Below are 21,284 nucleotides of genomic sequence, written 5' to 3' on the forward strand. Positions count from 1 at the left end.
AACCCCTTATCGTATCGGGGTGCTTTTAAAGGCCAGACACTATCTTTCAAAGAACACTCTCCTGACATTGTATTACACCTTTATTTATAGCCATTTGAACTATTGTATCAGTCCTTGGGGTCTTGCATATCACTTTCATATAGTATAGCTCAATTACATCACATCCAATATAACGCTGTCCATTCCATCGCATCGGCTCCTCATAACTCGTGTTACCTCTATTTTCACTGAGTTAAATCTCCTCATAATAGGGCAGCATCGTTATTTACCGCCTACTTAAAAACCCACAATTCCACTATGTCATTGGCAGAAATAGTCTTGCTACCCTAGCACTACTAGGTTTTCTTTACAAAATAACAATTTACTTGCAAAATCACGCAGCAACTATGGCAAACTAACTGTTAATCTTGTAAGTATCAAAATTGTGAAATCTTCGCCCTAAATTATCATTGTAAATGCGTTGACTGATAGCTTATGTAACTACCTTGTAAACTGCTTCTGTTTTTCGATGTATATTTTATGTTGCTCATTATGTTCATTTTTATGCTACAATGTGTTGCCATGGTTTTATTGCTTTAACACCCTAGAAATAGTGCAATCACTTCTTTGTCCCAAACAGAAATTAACGCCTTTTTCCTTTATTTATTATTAGGTAACTAAGAACAACAGGTCGCACTACAGTTTCAAACTCTGGGACCTCATGTATAACGTCTGCTGTATGTATTCACCACTAATGAAACTATAAACTTAAATTTGAATTTGAGTACACGCCCCGTTACAGGTGATTAATGACAGGGCTAACGCAGTTTCTTCGGCTCCTGTAACGTATTGAGCTTGCACTGTTACCACCGTTATCTCCTCTCGTTATCGTCAGTTACGCTTATAGGGCAGTTGTCTTGGCCCTTGTACTTGCCGCATCCGTTATCTGATGTTTCACTCTTTTTCTTTGCTCCAGCATTTTTGTACATTAGCTCTTGCAAAATGACACTCATTGCCGTACTCTGGATGCATGTTCCTGGCAATATTTCAGACATGTAGCTTCTATCTTATTTTCATGGATATGTGTATCTGAGGGTGCATGCCCAGTTCGACAGAGTATCCTAGTTTATAAAGAGCGCACGCTCCGAGGTGGTTGGCGTGAATGTTCCCAGGTGGTTGACACTTTGCGCCTACACTAGGTATTACCAAGTATTGCTTACTGCAATCTTGAGTAGCTTCTCTGTGGTTGCTTCCGGCGATAATCCCATGGCCAGCATAAACGCTTTACGAATGGCAATGTCGCCCTTGTTCTTCCCCACGCTTTTCTGGCCTACATACAGAATGCCATACGTGGGTCTGCTGATAGGCAGAGACTGCATAATTCTGGTGCAGTCTTTGAGACCATGTCGCTAGTTTCTCTCGCATCTAATCAGGTGGGTAAACTGCGCCACGGTATTTCGTACATTCTACAGCCAGCTCTGCTCCCCCGGCCCCGGCCGTCCTTTTGCATGACGAGGCCGAGGATGCGTAGCACGTTTACTTCAGGTCCTTCCACTATTTGTATTGTAATTTTGGGTGTAGTGTTTGTTGCGATAGTCTACCTGTCGTAAACTTGCGGAGTACCAATAATTTGAATTTTTCTGGTTCACAAGATAGGCCGCAACAGTCGAGGTAGTCTTCTGTTGTATCGACTGTTTTCTGTAGGGCTTCTTGTGGGTCTGTCGATGCTCCTGTTGTGCAGATGGGCAGGTGATCCGCGTACAGGGTTCATTCATTAAATGTTATTAAGGTATTTATGTAAGGAGTTGAAGACAAGGTTAAATAGCGTAGATGACTTGGCCGAGCCTTGAGGAACGCCCTTATTTAAAACCTTGAATTTCGGCTATCACGGGCTGCCCACACCTACCTTTAAAGTCCTATCCTTGAGGCAGTGCGTGGTGTAGTTTCGAATGCGTTCTCCGCCGTTGTAATGAGCAATTCAGAGCCGCGTGCCCATAGAGTTCCCCACACGACGTCAAATATATTTCTCGTCGATTTCCTATCGCGATTGGTTTGTTAGGCTTGGGAATCACGGTGACTTCAGCGTCTTTCCACGCTGCCGGTAATTTTCCTTCATTCCAGTACATGCTGATATACGCCAGCGAAGTCTGGGCCTCCTCGCCTCAGATATTGCGTATTGTTATTTAGTTCGTCCTTTACTGGCGTCCTATTTTTGACGAGACTGGTTACAGCATTTTCCGTCTCCGCCATGGTAATGGTACGATCAAGTTCCGCGTTCGGTTGGCCTTTATAGATGGTCGGTTCTGAGCAGATGGTGGTGTCGTCGTTTCTCCCAGCAACTTGCTTTTCACCGCCCGTAGGGTATTGTCACGTGGTAGTGACGGTGAAGAAAACAGCCCAACTGGGAAAGACGAAAGTAGCGTTTGATTGGGCGCACTTGTGCCCTCCAAAACAGGCTACACTCAAAGAATGGCGACAGCGGCAAACACAGTCGGCGATTGTCGAAAATTTGATCAGCGGCTCAAGCGCGTCGGCTTTTATACATCAGTCGTCGAATGTTCCAGAGTAATCGCTGGGACCTGCGTGCCTTCCACAAAGTTCTACATTATTCGCGTCACGCAAATTTGCGATCAGATTACACAAGGTTCGGTCACAGACAGCGGATGGAAGCATTGATAACAATCCAAAAACTTCCGATGCATGCAGGCGCGTCCTGCGCTGTGCGATAACATTTGTTAGGCGGTGAAACGTGTCGCCCGATAAAGAGAAACAAGTACACGTGGCAATACCCCCCTCTTAAAGAGCATCGACCCGATGCTGTAAACGAAAGTAATAAAGAAAAACACCCGTAGCAAAGAGAACAACAAAATAAGGAAGTTCGTCAGCGTCCGTAAAACGGTTTAAGACGCACGACGTGGACCACTTCAGATCGTGCGCGGCGCCGCTGTGAATGCGAAATGCCGTCTGGCACGACCTCGTAGTCCCGTGCGCCAATACGTCGAACGACCTTGTAGGGTCCGAAATAGCGTCGCAATCCTCGTCGGCGTATCGGGGTCCAAACCCAAACACGGTCGCCGAGCTGGTATTCGACGTAGCGTCGTCGGAGGTTGTAGTGTCGGCTGTCAGTACGCTGCTGGTTCTTGATCCGTAGGCGGGAGAGCTGTCGGGCTTTTTCGGCCCGCTGGAGATAGGTAGCGACGTCAAGATTCTCTTCGTCAGTGACATGCGGCAGCATGGCGTCGAGCGTCGTCGTCGGGTTCCTGCCGTAAACCAGCTTAAACGGCGTCATCTGTGCTGTTTCTTTCACCGCCGCGTTGTAAGCGAAGGTTACAGACGGCAGGACCGCGTCCCACGTCTTGTGCTCGACGTCGACGTACATTGCTAACATGTCGGCGAGGGTCTTGTTCAGACGCTCCGTGAGACCATTCGTTTGCGGATGGTAGGCAGTTGTCCTCCTGTGCCTTGTCTGGTTGTATTGCAGAATGGCTTGGGTGAGCTCTTCTGTAAAGCCCGTTCCTCTGTCGGTGATGACGACTTCTGGGGCAGCATGTCGCAGCAGGATGTTCTCGACGAAACATTTCGCCGCTTCGGCTGCGCTTCCTTTTGGTAGGGCTTTAGTTTCAGGCCGTCTTACAGAGGGACGATTACAAAAGAGTGTAGCACATGTAATATCGTTAACCGTATTATTACACGGATGTTGATGATTAAAGTGAACTTTCAGAAAATATGTTAGGCTGATGTATGTTCTCTGCAGATGGAATGATCACTCATATGATTCGACATACAAGCTTTCAATAGGGCTTGTCCTAAAAGCGCCAGTGGCAAAGCGGATACCTAGATGGTGGGCATGATCTAGCATCTTTAGCGCGCGCGAGGGGACAGTCACATACCACGGCAACATAGTGAAATCGTGATCGAATTAGGCTCTTATAAGGAATCATCAAACACTTCCTGTCGCTACCCCATGTTGTGTGGCATAGAATGTTAGTAAGTTTATTGTTTTTAGACATATTGCTTAAATATATCTTCTGTGTGAAATGAAAGTAAGCCTGGAGTCACGTATACTACCTAGAAATTTGTGCTCATCGTTGAGAGCTATTTGTTGTCCACACAGTTCTATACAAGGATCTGAAAACTGGCCTCTCTTGTGAAAAGAACACATGAGCTTTTGGGGGTCGATTTTAAATTCGCAGTTGTCTGCCCTCTTGGACACCTTGTCCAAACCCTACTGTAGCTGTCTCTCACATACTGCGAGGTTACAGGATTTATAATTTATTTGAATGTCGTCCACGTAGACGGAATGAAAAATTGGCCCGTGGTAATGAAGCACGAGGCATGTTGATCTTCGCGATTTCGAGTAGGCTGCTAAGCACACCCTCTAGGGTACACCACTTTCTTGTATAAAAGGTTGCGACAGAACGCCACGTTATGTCATAGCCTTCGCCATATCGAGCAATATCAATAAGAAAACTTTATGTACAAATGCATCACATATATTTTTCCTTCAGTGAGCACAAGATGATCAGTTGTAGACCGCCCGTCTCTGAAGTGACAGTGATAGGGACCAAGCATATTGTTGAGTTCAAAGAAATGTATGAGTATACGATTAATCATTGTTTTTTTCAGAAAGCTAACACAGGCAACATGCAAGAGCTACGGGCGATAACTTGCCTCTAAGGAAGGGTCTTTACCCTGCTTCAAAACAAGGACTACAATCGCTTCTTTTCATATGCATAGAAGATATCCGGCAGCCAAAATAGTGTTGAAAAGTACGAGTACTGTAACTTGTGTGTCAGTGTATGAGCTTTCGATCATGTGATACATGACTCTGTCTGGTCCCAGTGGAGAGCTTTTGCATGCGATCAAGACAGCTCTCAACTCGGCAATACTGAAAGGCCGGTTATTCGGTTCGTTCTGTCTGCATTCACGTACGACTGACTTACGTTCTTCTACTTGTTTGTATTTAAGGAAGGATTGAGAATATTGGATTGAGCTCGACACAATATCTAAGTGCACCCCAAGAGAGTCTGCCTGATCTTGCAAGGCATTCCCTTGGTCATTTACCAGAGGCAACAGATGGATTTGTTGCCCTTTCATCTTTATTGAGCCATTCCACTCTCGCATCCTGCGTGTATGAATTAATACCCGAGAGGAACCTCTCCCAGCTTTCTCTCTTCACCTGACGAGTCCGCCTCCCCTGTGCTTAACTTTTTTTATTTGAATTATATTTTCTGCATTTGACGATCTGACGCCAGTTCTGCCTCTTTCGCGCCTGTCTACACTCTCCGTTACACCAAGGAACACTGTTCGTCTACTAAGTGAACTACAATTCGATTGTGGGACAAAATTTTCGGCTGCATCAATAATAAAAGCGGGAAAATGTATAACAGCATCATTTTTATTAAAATCGTTTATATTGTGGGCATTTATAAGCTACACTTTGTCATCTGTACATGATCATCATCATGTGGGGTTCATATGGCGGTCTTCTTCATCATCGCTTGTGGGGCTCGCTCTTGTGTGATCCGTGCTTTGGGCGTGGTCGGTTCGCCGCATCTCCGACGCGTAATAAACGTCGGGATAACTGCTGCATCACAAGTGGTGGAGTGTGCTTTACGGTCCTCCGTCCTCTGACTCCCCGCTGAACCTCCTGGAGCTTTGATCAGGTCGCCGATTGTGCCAGCTGTCCGCCAGTATGTCGCAGGACGAGCCAACGGGCAGTTCTACTTCAATCATCTCGGCCTCGGCTACCCCAGCCTCTCCGTATTGGATTATCAGTGGGCACCAGCGTGATCCCCATCTATTTGCTGAACTTCGCGGTGAAGTCGTTGAGGATTGGTTGGACGACTACGACCGAGTGAGTTCTGCTAACCGTTGGGACGACGCGTCCAAGCTACGTCACGTCGCCTTTTATCTCACTGGAGTAGCGAAGACTTGGTTTTTCAACCATGAGGTTGATTTCACGAACTGGAGTGCTTTCAAACAGCAGCTCCGCCAAATCTTCGGCACACCTGCTGTTCGTGCCGCCCTCGCAAAAAAGACGCTCGACACTCGCAAGCAACAACTCGGGGAATCTTATACGTCGTACATCGAGGATGTGCTTGCTCTTTGTCGACGCGTGAACACGGCCATGAACGAATCAGACAGGGTTCGCCATATCCTCAAAGGCATCGGAGGTGTCGCTTTCAATGCCTTAGCCATGAAGAACCCCGCTACCGTCGCTGATATCATCGCCACTTGCCAGCGCCACGACGAACTCGAATCAGTACGGTTGCAGCCAGACACCACTGCAACCACTACCGCCGACGACCCCACGTTACGAGCAATGATCCGCGCAATAATTCGCGAAGAGCTACAGTCTCTTGGCTTCGCCGCAGGGCCTATGCCTTCTCATGTATCGGATACCAATCTGCGAGACGTTGTCAAGGAGGAATTGGCGTCCATGGCTGGTGCAGCGTACACGGACCCTCTAACCCCTCGGGCCCCACCAACGTACGCACAAGTAGCAGCCGTTACTCCAGTCATCGTTCCACCGATGCCACAAACACCAACGCCAGCGCACATGGCTTCCATGACTACCAACGCACCTACCCAAACCAGCTATCCGCAGTGGCGTCCTCCTCGTCCAATCTGCTACTACTGCGGCTATCGTGGCCATATAGCCCGTTTTTGCCGCAGGCGCCAGCAAGACGAGCGTCGCGGATATGACGCATACGAACGGGATGACTTTTCGCCCGGAGCTACATTCCAACGTCTAGGGAGCCTGCATGACCAACGCCGTCTTTACGCTCCACCGCGCGGCCGCTCTCCATCACCTACTGTAGCATCCGGGACGGTTCCGACGTATCTTCCTGCGAGACGCCGCTCGCCGTCACCCCTTCGCCGCTCTACGTCCCCATTTCGACCTGCATCTCAATTCGCCGAGCGTCGTCCGGAAAACTGAATTATGCAGCTTTTGGAGGAAAAGCTGCATCGAACGACAGGACAGAAATTCCTCCATCGCGTCCGTGCAATGTGATATTGGTTATAGTAGAAGGTGTACAAGTCGAAGCTTTGATAGACACTGGTGCTAGTGTTTCAGTTATTCACCGTGTATTGTGTTCGCGCCTCCGGAAAGTTACGACCCCCTATGATGGACCTACGCCACTCGCTGCTCAAGGGGCCGCCATTCGACCTACCGCCATGTGCACTGCTCGTATTTCCATTGACGGACGTCTGCATTACGTGCAATTTGCAGTGCTAAGTTCGTGTGCCCAGCAGCTCATATTGGGATGGGATTTTCTTTCTACGGCCTCCGCCTCCATCTGCTGCGGGCAACGCGTTCTCCACATGACCGACACGACCTATTCACTTCATGCAGATGACGCACCACTTCACTTGCTTGCTGCCGAAGATACCGCGCTACCACCTCGCCATCAAAGCATTGTTACTGTCACGTCTGATGTCATTGACTGCAGCGACGTGCTCGTATTACCATCTGCACGCTGTCTCGCAAGAGGGATAGCCTTTGCATCAGGGCTGGTTCGGTTTGATCATGGCTCTGCACTTCTCTGCGCTACAAACCCGACATCCGAAAAGATTCTCATCCCTAAAGGCACTACATTGGCTTGCGCCACTGAATCGGGGTCTATCTCCGTGGTTTCCTTTAAAGCAGCTTCCTCGGAAATTCCTTGTACTGAACAGGCCGCATCTCCTTCAGCTCTTGCAGCTGCCATCAGTTCCGACCTGACACCTTCGCAGTCACAACAATTGCTTGCTTTGCTCCAAAAACATGAAGCTTCGTTTGACGCGCATTCATCTTCGTTGGGAAAAACTTCGATTACAACGCATCGGATAGAGACACATGGCACATCCATCGTGCGCCGTAGACCATATCGCGTATCGCTAGCCGAGAGGAAAGTCATTGACGAGAACGTCACCGACATGCTCCAACGGAACATAATACGCCCCTCTGCTAGCCCTTGGTCATCCCCCGTTGTTTTGGTTCGTAAAAAAGATGGCTCTGTTCGATTTTGTATCGACTACCGAGCACTTAACAAGATCACACGCAAGGACGTATACCCTATGCCGCGAATAGACGATGCCTTGGATTCCCTGCACGGTGCCGAGTACTTCTCCAGTCTCTATCTGCGTTCCGGCTACTGGCAGATACCTATGCATGCAGACGATAAAGAGAAAACAGCGTTTTCGACACCAGATGGGCTCTACGAGTTTAATGTCATGCCTTTCGGCCTCTGCAATGCGCCCGCAACGTTCGAGTCCATGATTGACACCGTTCTTCGTGGTGTTACGTTTCGCCTACGACGCGCGGTATAGCCGGCACGGATGCAACGGACGCCGGGGCTTCGTTCAAAGGGGCGGACATTTTGGCCCGTTCAGCGCTGCCGCAACGCCTCCTGCCATGCGCGTCCAGGCATGTTTCAATGCCACGTGTCTTCGTGTGTGCGTGTGTGTGTGTTTGCATGTTGGTGCCCACGCTTGTCAAAGCGCGGCAGCCGGGGAGAGGAGCTCTCCAACTGTGAAGCGAGGAGGTCTGACCGGCGCCGGCCCAGCGGATGCATCACCTTCTAGTCTCAACGTGTCCGTGCGGTGCCGTCACGTGCTCCTCATCCCGAGCCGTTCCTACTTGCCCTCGACTCCGATGGTATAAAAGCAGCAGCCCACGGAAGCCGAGAGAGGCTCCGATTTCTTCCGTCGAGTAACGTGCTCTCCCGTCTCTCCACTTCGGTCGACCTGACCGGCAGCTCTTTTGCGATGCTAAAATAAAAAAGTTGTTCTGTTAGCAGTCGACTCATCCTTTGCCAGGACCTTCGGATGCTTCCAGCTGTGCCCCAGGCCGCCAGGCCAACGCTACCCTTGGGGCTTGCGACCCAGATGTAACAACTGGTTGTCAGCGGTGAGATCGCGACAACGGAGGCCAGCAGCGAAGATATGCGGTCGACTGTATGCTGAGCAGCACAACGACCATCCGCGAGCAGTGCAACGAGCCCTGTATGATGACTGGTTGCCTGCAGCGGAACGACTGCGTTGAATTCTTGGCTGCGAGGTTTGGTGATGCGGGGCTTTCTTCTTCTGAGTTTTGCCAGGCTTTTGTTCATGTCAGAAACAGAGCTGGTAATTGTGGTTGTCGTTGCTGCCGGGTCAGCTTGCGGCAAGACAATAGTAGGCAGTAGAGAAAGCAGCATTCAGAGCAGCCATGGATTGGAAGTCGTTGCGCAGACCGAAATTGTTGGAGCTTGCAAGAGAGTTGGGTCTGGATGTCTCAGACAAACTCAGAAAACCAGAACTGCTAAGGGCTATTCTTGAGTTAAAAGCTGAGGATGACGAGCTGTCGGAATGCCTTGAGACCATTGAGGAGAGGAAGACGGCAAAAAGACACGAGCGCGAACTTAAAGAACAGGAAGAGAAAGATGAGCGCGAACGTAAAGAACAGAAAGAGCGAGAGCAACAAGAGAAAGAAAAAGAGGAGCGCGACCGTCAACACGCTTTGGAAATGAAGCGTCGCGAGGTAGAGATGGAACGCGCTCGTAATGGAAGTCAGGCACACGGTGCAGGAGAAAGAGTATTGTTCAAAATGACTGACCTGATGCGGCCGTTTAGGCTTGGAGAGGACATTGGTTTGTTCCTGGTTAACTTTGAGCGAACGTGCGAGAAGCAGGGGTTCTCGGGAAACGTCGCCACAGCGCTTGCTCACTTTGTTACCCGGCGAGGCGGCCGACGTAGTCGCTCGCTTGAAGAGAGAGGAGGCAGAGGATTTCGACCAAGTGAAATCGAGTCTGCTAAAAAAGTACAGGCTGTCAGCGAAGGCGTTCCGTCGGAAGTTTCGGGAAAAGGAGAAAGGCAAAAGTGAGTCATATACAGAGTTTGCCTACAGGCTTATGTCAAACATGCAGGAGTGGCTCAAAGAAGAGAAAGCGTTTGGTGACCACGAGAAAGTTCTGCAGTGTTTCGGGCTGGAACAGTTTTATAGTAGGTTACCTGAGAACGTGCGGTACTGGGTCTCGGATAGGCCAGACGTTAGTACGGTGGCTAAAGCCGCCGAGCTAGCCGAGGAGTTTGTGACGCGTCGGGCTCGCGGAGCTAAGGACGGTCAAAAGGGTGAATATGGCTCCAAGTTTGAGAGGCCGAAGTTCACACCCATGAGAGCAAGGGGGGACACACGTAGTGCGGATGCGAGTGAAAGCAGTCCGACCGAACCTAAGGAGACGGCAGCAGCCGAAGCCGAACGCAGAAAACGGTTCGAGACGAGGCAAGCGCGCGTGTGTTATACGTGCCAGAAGCCGGGTCACTTTTCGGCGCAGTGTCCAGAAACAAAAACAAAAGTCGTGTCTTTGTCATTATGCAGCACTGACGAGAACATGAAGCTTCTCGAGCCTTACATGCGAGACCTCCTCGTGAACGGGAAAGAGTGCCGAGTGCTTCGTGATTCCACAGCTGCAATGGATGTAGTTCATCCCTCTTACGTGGAACCCGATATGTTCACGGGCGAGTGTGCATGGATCAAGCAAGCCGTGGAAGCTCATAGCGTGTGTCTGCCCGTAGCAAAAGTGCTTATTGAAGGACCTTTCGGAGCACTTGAGACGGAGGCCGCAGTGTCATCTATGCTGCCCCCCCAGTACCCGTACCTATTTTCGAACAGGTCCGATCACCTCCTGCGCGAGAAGGGGCTTTTTTTGGTGAGGCTAGCGTTCAGGCCTTAACCAGATCGAGAGTTCGGGAGCTCGCTGCAAAGGCGGTAGTTGCGGGGCCGACGTTGTCGAACAATGAGAAAGGGTCGGAGGCGCAGCAAGCTGATATTCAGAGCACGTCCGAACTGAATAAAATTGAGCCTGTAGCGTTGAAGGCACCAGATACTGGAGAGGACATGCCCGACACGGGAAAGTTAGAAGAGCTATCTGCAGATTTGCTCATCGCGCCTACGTCAGATGGACTCAATAGGTTGCTAAAGTCAGCCGGTCGGCTTTGATAGCCGAGCAAAAAAAGGATGGCAGCCTAGAAAACATGCGCTACAATATCAAGGAAGTTATCGCCAAGAAAAATGCTCGTTTTGGGGAAAGAGGTGGGGTCCTGTACCGGAAGTATCTAGACCGCAGGGAAGTGGAGTTCGATCAGCTGATCGTGCCTCAGTGCTACCGTCAGGATCTGTTGCGCTTGTCGCATGGAGGTTCGTGGTCCGGACACCTAGGAGTTAAGAAGACTAAGGACCGTCTCTTGCAAGAGTACTATTGGCCAGGGTGTTTTCGTGACGCAGGACACTTTGTGAGGACATGTGACACCTGTCAGCGGGTGGGCAAACCAGGGGACAAATCGAGGGCGCCGTTGAAGTTGGTACCTATCATTACGGAGCCTTTTAGACGGCTCGTTATTGATACAGTGGGACCTCTGCCGGTAACAGCCACGGGGTACAGACACATTTTGACTGTGATCTGCCCAGCGACAAAGTTCCCTGAAGCAGTGCCGCTTAAATAACTCAGCTCAGTTGAGACAGTCAATGCACTACTGTCAATATTTGCGCGAGTTAGTTTTCCTGCGGAAATCCAGTCAGATCAGGGCACAGTGTTTACTAGCGCTTTGACGACAGCCTTTCTCGAAAGGTGCGGGGTAAAGCTGTTACACAGCTCAGTGTACCACCCACAGTCGAATCCCGTTGAGAAGCTCCACTCCGTCATGAAGCGCGTGTTGAGAGCAATAAGTTTTGAACAACAAACTGACTGGGAGCTGTGTCTGCCTGGGGTGATGTTTGCATTAAGGACCGCGCCGCATGCGGCTACAGGGTTTTCGCCAGCTGAGCTGGTGTACGGTCGCTCGCTGCGGTCTCCGCTTCGCATGCTTCGAGAATCGTGGGAAGGCAGGGGCGACGACCCAGTCGTGGTGGAGTACGTGCTTAGGCTCCTCGAACGCTTAAGAAGAGCACAGGAGTTGTCAGGTGAAGCAATGGCAAAGGCGCAGCAGAGGGCCAAGGTTTATTATGATCGGACAGCCAGGGCCCGTCGTTTTGAAGTAGGCGATGAGGTAATGATATTGCGCACATCGCTAAAAAAATAAACTCGACGTGCAGTGGGAGGGCCCAGCATGGGTTGTTCAAAAACTGTCGGACGTTAACTACATGGTGAGTCTGCCAGGAAAGCGGAAAGCACAGCAAGTTTACCACTGTAATCTGCTCAAACCCTATAGACAACGGGAAGCAGTGGTGTGCATGATGGTAAGCGTTCCCGAAGAGCTTCCGGTCGAGCTTCCATGACTAGGCTCAGTGACGAACAGGGAAGACACCGATCAAGTCATTAGTGCCTTAATCAGTAAAGCACCGCTGTCGCCTGAGCTACACGGAACTACACCAGCTCTTACAAGAGTTTCAAGGTCACTTCTCTGAGAGGCCTGATAGGACTTCTGTCCTTACTCATGAAATAGAACTTACCTCCCCAGAGCCAGTACGATCGAAGGCGTACCGGGTGTCACCCCGCCAGCGCGATATTATGGAAGCTGAGGTAAAGAAAATTCTACAACTCGGTGTTATTGAGGCGGGTGAGATTGATTATACCTCCCCTTTGATTTTAGTTGAGGTACCGGGCAAGGAACCTCGTCCTTGCGTCGACTACCGCAGGCTTAATTCCATCACTAAGGATCAAATTTATCCGATCCCTAACATCGAGGAGCGCCTTGAGAAAGTTAGTAGCGCTCAGTTTATTTCCACCCTAGATCTCGTCAAAGGTTATTGGCAGGTTCCACTTACAGAAGAGGCTAGTTGGTATGCGGCGTTCATTTCACCAATGGGAACATTCCGTCCTAAAGTGTTGAGTTTTGGTTTGAAGAACGCGCCATACTGCTTTTCAAGCCTCATGGACAAAGTGTTGCGGGGACAGAAAGAATTCGCTTTACCGTATTTAGACGACGTAGCGATATTCTCCGCATCCTGGTCTGAGCATATGGCACACTTGCGGGCAGCGCTAACCCGCCTGCGCGAAGCGGGCTTGACAGTCAAGGCTCCCAAGTGCCAGTTAGCACAGGCCGAGGTTGTCTACCTCGGTCACGTGATTGGACAGGGTCGTCGCCGCCCCTCTGAAATAAAGGTGGCCGCTGTGCGAGACTTCCCGCAACCGCGCACGAAGACCGATATTCGGTCGTTCTTAGGTGTCGCCGGCTACTATCAGAGGTACATCCCCAGGTACTCTGATATCGCGGCTCCCCTGACCGATGCTCTAAGAAAAACAGAGCCCCAAACAGTCGTCTGGGACGAGACAAGGGAAAGAGCTTTTAGCGCCCTAAAGAGCGCCCTAACAAGCCAGCCTGTGCTACGATCGCCAGACTACACAAAAGGGTTCGTTGTTCAGTGCGATGCCAGTGAGCGAGGCATGGGCGTTGTACTGTGCCAACGGGAAAATGGAGAAGTGGAACACCCCGTCCTGTATGCTAGTCGTAAGCTGACCAGTCGTGAGCAGGCGTGCAGCGCCACCGAGAAAGAGTGTGCGTGTCTCGTATGGGCCGTTCAGAAATTGTCATGCTACCTAGCCGGCTCGAGGTTTATCATTGAGACGGATCACTGTCCTCTCCAATGGCTGCAGACCATCTCTTGCAAAAATGGCCGCCTCCTGCGCTGGAGCCTCGCTTTGCAACAATATTCCTTTGAGGTGCGTTACAAAAAGGGGAGTCTGAACGGTAACGACGATGGCTTAAGTCGAGGCCCCTAACGTAGGAATCAGCCTCAAAGTTATTTGTTACTGATGTTTTTCTTCCTGAGGCAGGATTTTTAACATATTGCTTTTGTTTAGTGTTTCAAAGTCATGACGTGCTTTCTAGTGCAATTTTCCAATTTGCGGACGCGTTCTGAGTGCTGCTAGACTACTGTAAGGAACTAGGCAGCAGTATAAGAGGGGAAAGAGCCTGGCATGGCTTAGTGAGGGTTGTGTCGTGCTTGCTGACTGAGAGGTTGAGTTTCGGCGTAGTTCTAACGCTTGCTGGGAACGAGAACAAGAATGGCAACTCTCCCGAAGTCACTTTGCAGTGTCCTGTGTGAACCTGAACGTGAGAACGAGGCCTTCTCTGTGTGCTGCGCTCACGAAACGCCGAGGGACGACCGACTTCGGTTACGAGCATCATCGAGCGACATCCCTCCGGACAGCGGATGCAGTGCCCTGACCATCGGGACCTCCTTCTCCCGGCGGGGCGGTCTGTTACGTTTCGCCTACGACGCGCGTTATAGCCGGCGCGGATGCAACGGACGCCGGGGCTTCGTTCAAAGCGGCGGACATTTTGGCCCGTTCAGCGCTGCCGCAACGCCTCCTGCCATGCGCGTCCAGGCATGTTTCAATGCCACGTGTCTTCGTGTGTGCGTGTGTGTGTGTGTGCATGTTGGTGCCCACGCTTGTCAAAGCGCGGCAGCCGGGGAGAGGAGCTCCCCAACTGCGAAGCGAGGAGGTCTGACCGGCGCCGGCCCGGCGGATGCGTCACCTTCTAGTATCAACGTGTCCGTGCGGCGCCGTCACGTGCTCCTCATCCCGAGCCGTTCCTACTTGCCCTCGACTCCGAGAGTATAAAAGCAGCAGCCCACGGACGCCGAGAGAGGCTCCGATTTCTTCCGTCGAGTAACGTGCTCTGCCGTCTCTCTACTTCGGTCGACCTGACCGGCCGCTCTTTTGCGATGCTAAAATAAACAAGTTGTTCTGTTAGCAGTCGACTCATCCTTTGCCAGGACCTTCGGATACTTCCAGCTGTGCCCCAGGCCGCCAGGCCAACGCTACCCTTGGGGCTTGCGACCCAGATGCAACAGTGGCCTGAAGTGGAAGACTTGCTTGTGCTATCTGGACGATATTGTTGTTTTCTCGTCAACCTTCTCTCAGCACCTGAAACGTCTGGATGAAGTTCTCACGTGCCTTGCCAACGCTGGACTTCAGCTAAACACCAAGAAATGCCATTTTGCGAGCAAGACGATCAAGGTATTAGGTCATATTGTGAGGAAAGACGGCATTCGTCCAGATCCTGACAAGGTTGCGGCAGTTCGGCACTTCCCTCGTCCCGAAAAGACCAAATATTTGCGCAGTTTCTTAGGCCTCGCTTCCTATTTTCGCCGATTCATACGAGACTTCGCCTCAATAGCGTCACCTCTGCACAAATTACTGGGTTCTAATGTTCCCTTTGTGTGGTCTCCCGAATCTGAATCAGCGTTCGCCCATCTGAAGCGCGCTCTCACATCTGAACCAGTACTTCGCCACTTTGATGAAGCTGCTCCTACCCTCCTGCATACGGATGCTAGTGGTCACGGCATTGGTGGCATTCTCCTACAGCGAGACGACACTTTAGGTGAGAGGGTCGTCGCGTACGCAAGTCGTGTTCTGACAAATGCCGAAAAGAAGTACACCATCACGGAGCAGGAATGCCTAGCTATCATTGGTCTGTCCAGAAGTTTCGACCTTATCTTCACGGCCGGCATTTTACGATCGTTACAGACCATCATGCATTATGCTGGCTTTCAACGCTGAAGAACTTGTCTGGACGACTTGGTCGATGGATTCTTCGTCTGCAAGAATAAGACTTTACTATTACCTACAAGTGCGGGAAAAAACAAGATGCAGACGCGCTTTCTCGCTGTCTGCTTCCTACAACACCATGAAATAGACCTCCAACTACCATCCGTGACAAGCTTTCGCACGATCCTTCTTCACATGCTTTCTTGTTGGCCACTGTCGGTGAGATGCCGCCACACGACCGACAACAAATTCTTCCAATCTCATCAACTTGCCGACTCTTGCTGTCGGCGCATCATAGACCACCTTCAAGGAGCTTCGCGCCCGCCTAATGCCCGCCTTCGTCGACAGCTGACGCAATTTAAGATTCACAACTGCGTCCTGTACTGTCATGTCTATCACCCTGACGGTCAACGTTGGGTCCCTGTCCTACCACGCTCTCTACGTACTCATGTCCTACAGGCTTGTCACGACGACATGACTGCTGGTCACCTTGGTTTCCAGAAAACCTATGACCGCATCAAAGGTCGCTTTTACTGGCCTGGCTTGTCCGCCAGTGTAGCGAGGTATGTGGCTTCCTGCGCCCTATGTCAGCGTCGAAAGCTTCCTGCATCAGCTCCAAGCGGACAACTGCAACCGGTTCCGTGTCCGTCGCAGCCATTTGAAGTCGTTGGCATTGACCTGTATGGTCCTCTTCCTGTGACTCTCACCGGTAAACGATGCATTGTGACAGCCGTTGACCATTTGACACGCTACGCCTAAACTGCTTGTGTGAGTTCTGCCTCAGCGTCTGAAGTTGCTGCATTCGTACTTCAAGCCTTAATACTGCGTCACAGTGCTTCTCGCGTCCTCCTGAGCGACCGTGGAAAAGCATCCCTCTCGCAACTAGTAGACGAAGTACTCAGAGCCTCCGGAACCACCCACAAGACTACCTCCAGTTACCATCCTCAAGCCAATGGCCTAACAGAGCGGTTTCATCGCACGCTGTCCGACATGTTAGCTATGTACATCGAGCCAGATCACAGAAACTGGGACGCAATTTTGCCATTCGTGACTTTTGCGTACAATACCGCCGTTCAACGCACGACCGGTTACTCGCCGTTTTACCTTGTCTATGGTCGTTCGCCCTCTTCCTACCTTGACGTCTCTTTCTTCGCGCCAACTGTCGATCGATGCCCATCCTCCTGTGAAGAATATGTGTCCCGCATTGTGCGTTGTCGCCAGCTCACCCGCATCAACACGGAAGCACGGCAACAGGACCGCAAGCAGCATTACGACGCCTCTCACCGCGTCGTGTGCTTCCGCCCTGGCGAGGAAGTACTACTCTGGACACCCGTTCGTGCTCCTGGCTTGTGTGACAAGTTTCAGCTTCGGTTTATCGGCCCCTACAAAGTCTTGGAGCAGACCTCTCCGGTTAACTATCGCGTGGCACCAGTTATTGTCCCAAATGACCGCCGCTGCCGCGCTGCTGAGGTTGTCCACGTTTCCCGTATGAAGCCTTTCACGAGACGTTCGCCGCCCCTTTGAATTGCGGCCAGGATGGCCGCTCTCGTGCGAGGGACATTAGTGTGGGCATTTATAAGCTACACTTTGTCATCTGTACATGATCATCATCATGTGGGGTTCATATGGCGTTCTTTTTCATCATCGCTTGTGGGGCTCGCTCTTTGTGATCCGTGCTTTGGGCGTGGTCGGTTCGCCGCATCTCCGACGCGTAATAAACGTCAGGATAACTGCTGCATCAAAATATATTCTAGTGATAGATAATGTGATTCTTTAAAGTACGCGCAGTTCGCCGGTGCTAATTTCCTTAGAGGAATATGGGCAGGTTTTTGACCCAGAGTTATCAGATATAAAGTTACAGCAAAATATTCACTCCCATAAAATTTATTGATGACGTTCCATTCCAGGTGAGGCACAAAAGAAGAGACAAATGCTAGATCTATCGATGGATACCTGTTGTGTTGGACACGAGCCGGCTCGTGACACAGCGGGTCGGTTGGCAGCATCGCTCCTCGGAGATCTCGTCTAAATGTCGGTTCCATCGCTCCTTATTGCACTCCTCTCTATTAAGGCCCTCCTTAAAGGCATCGTGCCTTCTCTAGACGTGACAGCTGGGCAAAAGAGGCCTTTAATTTGTTTTTCTGACCCTTCGTAGAGGCTGGCGGTTCGGACCCTTCGGCCAATGGCTCATACCCACTAGCGGGGTATGGCTGACACGAAGGTGCCCGGTGCGGGATTACCGCCCGGAAATCGCGATGACACGTCGTCAACAGGCGACTCGACGCGGTCGTATGTTTCAGTATTTGACGCGGATGGAGATCGCTTATTTGCGGATATCCATATCGGTTCGTATCCATATCGGCGCGGGCCAGCAGCTGGCTCTGGCGGGTTGCAGGGCGCGGCGGCGCCTAGTTCGGAGCGCGGCTTGGTCGATGCCGCGCTCACTGCTGCCTACCACCGCGCGGTGGGATTTCAACAGGAAATCACAGACGTCCTGTTTGACACTAATTGTAAAGTGACCAACTGCCACAGGTCGCACATCCTGGGCCTGCTAAGGCAGTGGATGCAAGAATACGCGGATATGAGAGCGGTGGCAGCGCGGCAGTGCGGCCGCGCTGACGAGCTCAGCGACCAGCTGGACCGGATGCGTGGCGCTGGACCGGTGATGCACCCGGAGGCCGCCTCCCTGGTGACGCCGGGGCTGACTTATGCGGCCGTTGCCCGGAACGGTGCGCGGACTGGTACTCTGGCGACCGGTGCAGGCGCGTCAGGCCTCGTCCGTGTGGGGCCAGCGTCTGCCCCGGCGATCGTTTCGGAGATGGTTCGATCGCAAGCTCCAGCAACCAAACGTGAGCATGCTCACATCATGTTTCTAACACCGCTGGTGCCATCGCCCACTGCTGCGCAGGACGTATTCCGTCTACTGAAAAGCAACATTGACCCTGTTCAGACGAACCTAACTGATTTGACGCTCCGCAGAACACCTCACGGAGTCACGGTGTTTTCAGACGACCTTGCTACCATGCAGCGTCTACAACAGGCTATAGAGAATAACACCATAACCAAAATGGCTATGTCTGTTCGCCTGATTAATCGACGAAAGCCACAAGTCAAACTTACAGGAGTCGACTTTGACATCCCGGCAAACGCGCTTATTGACCAAATCAACCTGCGCAACACAGACCTTAACCTTGACCCATCGTCGTGTGAGGTGCGAGTCTCATTCCGGGAGCGTTCGGGGAATTTCTCCCACGTAATTGCGGTAGATCCACCGGCGTTTCGGACGCTAATGAGCCGCGGGCGTGTCGCTGTAGGATGGACTTCTGCGAGCGTGGTGGAAGACCTTCACGTGCCTACGTGCACCTTTTGTTCCACCTACGGTCACCCCCGGCGCGCATGTCCCGTCCGATCACAGCCTGACCGGGCGGTACGCACGCGATGCGCGGGGCCGCACCTCGGCGAGCGGTGCAACGTTCGCTTGGGGGATGCGGCCGTCTGCTGCAGCGAGTGTAAGCGCGCGGGACAACCGAGCGCTCACCCTGCAGGATCCCAGGCCTGCACCATTCTACAAGGCAGGATAGCCCGATTGTGGGCCCGCACCGACTATGGATGACCGAGCTTTCTCCATCTCTGCGTCGCAGTTCGGCGGTCCCCTGTCGCTCGCGATCGCCGATGGCGCTTGGAACTGCGCGCCCTGTTGGAGCGCGCGGCCTTCGGCGTGGCGAGCTGGCGGGGGATCGCCATACGTCTTTCGACTATCTTCTTTGCTCCTTTCTATGCTTTTCCTTCTTCTTGATCACAGTCTCTTTCCTTGGAGCCTCTTTATATTTTCCTCTTTCCTGTTCCCCGTGTTTGTGATCGTGCGGCTGCCTGCGGGGATGAGGGAGGTCTTGTGCTATGTTTGGCATCCATCGCTGTGCGGTGACATTGGGCCACCGTGTCCTGGCGTCATCGGCGTGAGCTGGCCTTTGGTTGCGCATACGATATGTAGACTGGACTTACCATGTCCTAAACCCTGGACACGTCAGGCTGGTCTGTGCCTGTTGCTCCGCCACTTCTGTATTGGACATGGCTGATCTACATCCGTTCAAATTTATTCAGGCTAACCTTGGCAGCAGCCGCGACGCCACAAAGGTTTTAATTCACCGCATGCTCGAGCAGGACGTATCGTTTGCTCTACTATGACCCGCACACGCGCGACCACAGAGTGACCAATGTGCCCCACGCACTCCACACTTTCCATGCCAACGAACATCCACGTGTGGTCCTGTTGGCACGGGCTCCGTGCCTACAGTATTTTCCCATTTACGTATCACAATTGGTAATGGCGGTACACTGCGAGGGTGCCGGCGTTTCTATAGTGGTCGTTGCTGTATATGCACCGCCCCATCGTCCCCCTTGGGCCCATATTAGACGAACTCAGCCAAATATTCACGCGATATCCATCCTCCAGTTTTGTCTTGGGCGGGGATCTCAACGCGAAGCACGCGTTATGGGGACCCGTCTCAGGGGATGAGCGCGGCGCGCAGCTTCAGTTTGCATGCGGTAACAACCTGCACATCCTTAACCTCCCCGACTCCCTCCCAACATTTGAGAAACCCTATGCCCGCTCATGGATCGACGTGACCTTGACGTCTGTCTCAATTTTAGGTGGTGGGTACCGTTGGTCCGTCTTGGACGAAGACACCTTATCGGACCACCGATACATTGAGTTTACGTTGAGCGATGCCGCGAGCGCGCCCGAGAGGCGGCTCACCAACTACGCTCGGGCGCAGATCTTGGAGATTCTCAGCCGCGATCCCTGGTTCAATCATATATGTCGCTGCCGCTTCTCGTTGGCTTGAATGTTCGACGCCGCGGTTGAGCGATTCTATATTACATATAACACCTCATGCAAGCGGTACGCCCGCAAGCCACGGCCCCGTAGTGGGGGTGCCAGGATGTGGTGGACGCCTCAGTTGACTGCGGAACGGTCGCGAGTGCGCGAGATGCGCAGACGATATCAGCGCGTACGTGACCTCGCCTTGCGCGAAGTGTGTAGATTACAGTACGCACAGGCGTTCGCGGCATATAAACGCAGCCTCCGTTGCGCGAAAGACGCCGCCGACCGAGCGCTGTGCTCGGACATCACGTCGCGCAATCTCTTCGGCCGGCCTTTCCAGTCGGCGTTTGCCAAGCTGCGCCCTATAACCTGCATTCCTCCGCTCGAGACCTCGGACGGCGCCTTTACCACGTCGATCCAGGCGTCAGCAGCACTTTTATTGAGCACGCACGTTGCGGTTGACGATCCCGCGGCGGACAACGGCTACCACAGCCACATTCGTGCGATCGCGGACTCTCCGTATCCAGAGGTACCAAACGATCATCCTTTCACTTTCCGGAGATCGAGCACTCCCTACTTCTGGGCAACCTGCGCGCGGCACCGGGGCTGGATGGGCTGACGTGCATGTTCGTGCAAAATCTCTTTCAGATTCACCCTCACTTCTTCTTGCACATCTTTAACGCCGCTCTTCGATTAGGACACTTTCCCTCTAACTGGAAGACGGGTCGAATAATTTTTATTCTCAAGCCTGGCCGCCCCCCCCCCCCCCCCCCATCTTCCGTCAGCCTATCGTCCGATAGTAATGAATTCACGTTTTGGCAAAATTCTGGAATGCCTACTTAATTCCCTCCTCTATTGTTTTCTTCACTCTCGTCACCTCATCCATGAAAACCAATTCAGCTTTACCCATGCCCGCAGTGCACCACTGGCCCTATACGCCCTAAAGCACCGGCTCAGTGCCCCTAAGGCCGCCAAGACGCCCGCAGTGTTAATTTCATTGGGTTTTACGGGTGCCTTTGACA

The sequence above is a fragment of the Dermacentor andersoni genome, chromosome 2 (assembly GCF_023375885.2).
Source record: "Dermacentor andersoni chromosome 2, qqDerAnde1_hic_scaffold, whole genome shotgun sequence".
Lineage (NCBI taxonomy): Eukaryota > Metazoa > Arthropoda > Arachnida > Ixodida > Ixodidae > Dermacentor > Dermacentor andersoni.